The sequence below is a fragment of the Orbicella faveolata genome, unplaced genomic scaffold (genome assembly GCF_042242905.1).
Source record: "Orbicella faveolata isolate gen_17 unplaced genomic scaffold, um_ofav_v1 contig_1, whole genome shotgun sequence".
NCBI lineage: Eukaryota > Metazoa > Cnidaria > Anthozoa > Scleractinia > Merulinidae > Orbicella > Orbicella faveolata.
Genome location: NW_028301536.1, coordinates 33685548 through 33691567, shown reverse-complemented (window position 1 = coordinate 33691567; position 6020 = coordinate 33685548).

Below are 6020 nucleotides of genomic sequence, written 5' to 3'. Positions count from 1 at the left end.
ATTCAGCCGTTTTGGTCATAAATACTCTAGGGTAAGGCTTTTGCCCTCTAGTCTTTAATTTGTTATGTTTTTTAGAATGAGCTACCTCAATTTTCATCATTATTGATAAGACCATCAACAAAAGTCCTTCAAAACTTATGCTTAGGGCAACTGTAGCAGTCGCAACAGTCATAAATGAGGTAGGGAAAATCACAGATTATGGTCATAAATAGGTTAAGAGTTTAACTTTTGTGAAGAGGGCTGCACTGACCCCCACCCAATTTTTCTGGGATGTACAAAACACATTTTCTTAGCAGTTACTACAGTCTTGCTTTAGTAAATCAAAATAGTACTTGTTGCCAGGTACTTTATAAAAGTATAACCCCTCCAGAAGCCTTCACAAAGTACATGTAATATCCGGTGCTAACAATTTTTTTTTTTTCCGGCTGATTAAAATTTGGTATTAAATTGTACTGAACTGGTGCAGATTTAATATACATTATATTTTGTTACACTTAGTTCACTTATTTTAAGACTACTCAGCAGCAACTAGTACCTCTTGTATGACCATGCAGTAACAGTATATTTCAAACAAAAAAAAAGTACATGTATATGTATTACTATCCTGCCTGGAAGAGTGTGTAGAGAGAGCACACAGTGCAGTGCCCTACTGTATGTCTTTTGTTAGGTATAATAATCTTAAATTTAGAAGACTCATATTGATGTTAGAATTCACAAAAAAGTTGATTTCTTGACAACTCTCCTTTAGCTGTGTCACTTCATAATAAATTAGCAGCTTGGTATGTTGTAGCATAGAACTTTAATTAATTAAGTTATCGCACCGGTATCACAGAGGTCATGGGTTAGAATCCAGTTCACACCTAATTTTTTTTTCAGGCTATAATTTCACCTTTGCTTAAGTTGTGTATAGTACGTTGCAGTGATCAATCATGTCTTTATAAGTTGATCAATGTATATATGTCCCACTGACTTATACTTCAACATTTTATCTTAAAGTTTGTTTATTTGTTTTATTGTGTGGTTCTAGAAAATGTCCATACCCACGCCAATGTGACCGAGGCAGGTTCTGGTGTTGTTAGTGAACAACGAAACAGACTTGTAGCCACAATAAAATTTATTTATGCAGGAATACAGAAATTATACAAAAGGAAAAAAAGGGTGATTGCAAACTGAAAAGAATAAATTAAAATAGCAAATCACTAAAAATATTACAATAACATAATCAAAATATAATACAGAAATAATAGTAAAACTTGAGTGTTACAATGAGCATTCACTAAATTCCTACAAAGCATTGCATGACACTGAGTAAAATATTAATCCTCTTATCTGGCACTAATAAAAAGCTATTCTTAGAACTAAATGTGAATTAACTGAAAGCAAGTGAAACATAAACCAAATAATAGCTCAAAACAGCAAAACAATGAAATAAACTGATCTTGCTAGCAATTTGAATAATTGTCCGACATAAAACTAAGAAAACTGTAAACTTGTTACTTTGTGTCAGGACAACATCTGTCATCATAGCTGGGTTAAACAAAGCTAGACTAACAGTGAAATATCTAATTTCAACAATGAACTCAGCACTAAAATGAGTCTTATGTAGAGACAAATACAATGTTTTGGAAACTACACATACAATGAATCCTAGATACAATTTGGACATGAATCAACAGAGGATTCAAGCAAAGATTAAACAATTGGTTTAAGATAAGTACAAGTTGACTGTAGTTTTGAACTTAAAACCTAAACTTTAGACATAATAACAAGGTTAAATGTGACATACCAAAATCCTGAGTGAAACGAATCACTAACTTAGGTCACAAGGAACAGTACTTGACCAAGGGGTCCTCAACTTGAAAGTGCAGGTCTTGAACACTTTGAACCACTGAATTAAACTAACTAACTGCACTTCTTTTATTAGGAAACAAACAATAGAAGGAAATTCTCATGATTCTAGTACAAGGTGTGGTGGTGTGACATATAGGAAATTCATGATGTAAATCCTGTGTGGTTAGGTTATGTGGGTTGATTTGATAAAGAAAGGAAATAGTTTCTACCAAACTGAAATTCTAAATTTGTGCTAAAAATGCATTGTCATGTTTTTGTGAACCTGGTCACACACTCCCCTGCTTAACACTGTCGTCCACGACATGTGTATTAATAGTTACTAAATTCTAGACATAGAGTCCATACAAAATTAATAAAGTCGATATAACTAAATAAATTGAGAGTTCATTGACTGTAATAGTTATGGAACTTGTTACTGCAGTTTTTGGTTGCTTAAACCTGTTCTTGTGTTTTCCAGCAGTTTTCCTCTTTGTTCGTCTAGGTGGTATAGGAGATGTAGTTTCTGGAACAGGGGCTTCTGCTGAAGGTACAGGTTCTGTATCATTTTCAACGGTAGGTACTCTCTCCTCTGAACAGGCTGGGTCTGCACTGGTCTGGCCTGTAGGTCCTGGTCCATTAGAGGGTTCTGGGGCTACCTTTGTGCATTCTTTGGGTAGAATTAACACAAGCTCCTCATCTGAATTATCCTCCTCATCTGCTTCACTACTAGGATCTAAGGATTTAGATTTTCTAACAGGTTTGGGTCCTGGGTCCTTCTGTTCCACGTCTGGATTGGTCACACTCAATCTTAGATTGCTTCTGTGCACCTTTCTGGTCTGGCCAGGATCATTGATAGGTTCCACCGTGTAGACTGAACCGTAGAGGTCTGTTGGAACATCAACAACTTTATACGGGGTAGAATCCCAGGCATCCTGTATCTTGTTGCGTCCATGTACATGGTTTCGTAAGTACACTATCTGATCTTTCTGGATCGGGATGTCAAACTCTTTTCCATTGTGGTGTTCTCGTCGTCTCTTGGCTTGGAGCTGGAGATGCTCCCCTGCTCTTTGGTAAGCATCTCTTAACCTTGTTTGATGAGCTGCTAACCAATCAATTGAACTTTCTTCAACATCTTCACCCTCTCCAAGAAGTAAATCAATTGGAAGTCGAGCTTCTCTTCCAAACATTAGATAATGGGGGCTGTACATCGTTGATGAATGTGGTGTGGCATTGTAAACGTACAATAACTCTGGTAGGTATTCAGGCCACTTGCGCTTCTTAGACGGAGGGAGGGTTCTTAGCAGATCATGCATTGTTCTGTTGAACCTCTCACATTGTGCATTACCTTGGGGGTGATAGGGTGTAGTGCGAGATTTCTTGATCCCATAAAGTCTGCAAAGTTCTGCAATAACTTCACTTTCGAAGTTTCTTCCTTGGTCTGAGTGAATTCTTAGGGGAATTCCATATTTGAAGAACCATTCTTTCACTAGAACTTTAGCTGTTGTAATAGCTTTCTGGTCTCTTGTTGGGACTGCACAAGTAAACTTTGTGAAGACATCAGTCATAACAAGAACATTCTCTCTTCCGTCAGTCGCTGGTTCAAGGACTGTAAAATCTATTGCTAGTATTTCAAGTGGCTTCGTCGCCAATAGATTTCCCATGGGTGGTCTGATTCTCGGGTTTGGCATCTTTGATAAGGTACACCTTTCACAGTTCTTGATCCAACTCTCCACATCTGAGTACATTCTGGGCCAATAACATCGTTCACGTGTCAGCTGAAGACTTCTTTCTAATCCTTGATGTCCCATATCATCATGCAGGCTAGTGATAACTTTGTTCTTCAGAGTGGCTGGTAACAGAAGCTGTTTCAGTTCTCCAAGTTTGGGATCCTGAACAATTCTGTACATTAGGCCTTGTTCTCTGGCAACTTTATCCCACTGTCGCAACAGGGTGACACACTCGTGGGAAAGCTGCTTTCTCTCTGCAAAGGTGGGTTTCTTATCCCTCTCCCAGAACTTTAGGAATTCTTTAATTGTGGGATCAGCCTTCTGCATGTTGATAAGTTCTTCCTTTGTGTGAGTGGGGAATGATGTAGTGGCAATTACTGGCTCATCTGTTGTTGCTTTCTTATTAGCATCATTAGTTGTCTGATCAGTTGCTGTTAAATCATGGTCTGGTTCATATGCTGCCATTCGTCTTACTTCAATTGGGATAGGCGTCTTCACAATAGCATGGCTCAGGTCAGGAGGTACAGGAGTTGCTAGAGTAACTATAGACTCAATGTGTAATAATTCATCTTCCTTTGAATCGTCTACCTCTGGTGTCAATGATTCATGAGGCTGGCGTGATAAGGCATCAGCATTTGCATTAGATCGTCCACTTCTGTAGCTGATTGAGAAGTCGAATAAAGCCAACTGAGCTGCCCATCGCTGTTCCAAGGCACCAAGCTTGGCAGTGGTCTGTAAGTACTTTAAGGGGTTGTTGTCGGTGTAAACTTCGAATTTTGAACCAAGGAGATAGGTTCTGAATTTCTCAGTTACTGCCCACTTCAATGCCAACAGTTCAAGCTTCATGGAGCTGTAATTTCTTGGGTTCCTTTCACTTGGCCTCAGTCTTCTACTGGCATAAGCAATGACTTTGCGCTGGCCATCCTGATCTTGTGATAAGACTGCTCCAAGTCCCACATGACTGGCATCTGTTTCTACGATGAATGGCTTGCTGTAGTCTGCAAATCCAAGTATTGGGGGATGAGTCAATTTTTTCTTCAATGTATCAAATGCAGTCTGACATTCTGGATTCCACCTTTTCACAAATGGGACTTTAAGTTTCTTCTCCACTTTCAGCTCATGCAGGCAGTTGTTAACTAGTTGGTGTAATGGTCCAGCAATCCTTGCAAAGTCTTTGACGAATCTGCGATAGTAACTGCAGAATCCAAGGAATGATCTCAGTTCTTTAACAGTTGTTGGCAGTTTCCATTCTGATACAGCTTGAGTCTTCTCAGGATCCGTTGTGATACCATCAGAAGAGATCTGATGACCAACATATGTGACTTTACGTCTAAGGAAGTGACACTTCTCTGGTTTGAGTTTTAATCCATGTTCTCGGAGTCGTGTAAAGACTCTGTCAAGTCTCTCTATGTGCTCATCAAAGGTATTGGAATACACGATGATGTCATCCAGGTACACAAGCAGTATCTGAAAGATGTAATCGTTCAAACAGGTTTGCATAAGCCTCTGAAAGGTCGCGGGACTGTTGGTCAAACCCATCGGCATTCTGTTGTACTCGAAGATTCCGAACGGCGTTGTGAAGGCAGTCTTGTGCCTGTCTTCGTCGTCCATGGCAACCTGGTTGAACCCACTTGCGAGGTCCATCGTTGAAAACCATCTTGCACCTCCAATGGCATCAATAGATTCCTCAATTCTTGGTAAAGGGAACTGGTCTCTTACTGTCTTGGAGTTAAGACGTCTGTAATCAACGCATAGTCTCAGGGATCCATCCTTTTTTCTGACAAGCACAATAGGTGCGGCGTAAGGGCTATGGCTTTCTTGAATGATGCCACCATCCAGGAGTTTTCGTATGTGATCCTTTGCCTCTTGAAACTGGTTTGGTGGCATTCTTCTGTAAGGCTGTGCAACTGGTACTTGATCGATAGTTGGGATCTTGTGCTTGACTGTTTCTGTGTATCCAAGGTCATTCTCATTCTCTGTAAAGACGCTGGCATGTTTCTGGAAGAGAGTCTCAAGCTTCTCTCTTTGCTCAGGTGTACATTCTATGGCTGATAGATCAATTGGATATGCCAAAGGTTGTGTTTGGTCTTCTTCTGTTGTGGATTCTCTGACAAACACCATCTCTTCATTGACTGAAACTCTCTTGAAGTCAACAGTGTTTTTAGTATCCATAACATTATTAATCTCGTGAAGTACTCCTATTCTTGTATGGGGTTGAAGCCAGACATCTTCATCAGTAATGTTCGCAACTCTTACATGAAGCTGTCCATTAACTACACCGGTAACTGTATTTATGACAATCAGGTTTCCCGGAGTCTGTCCACTTAATGGTTCCACAAGAGCAGCAGTGTTACTTGTTTGAGGTCCATGCCATCCAGTTATTTTGACAACAGAAACAGATCCAGCCGGAATTCTAACCTTGGTCTTACCGGCTACTTTTGCAAAACCACGTGCTGAAATAGA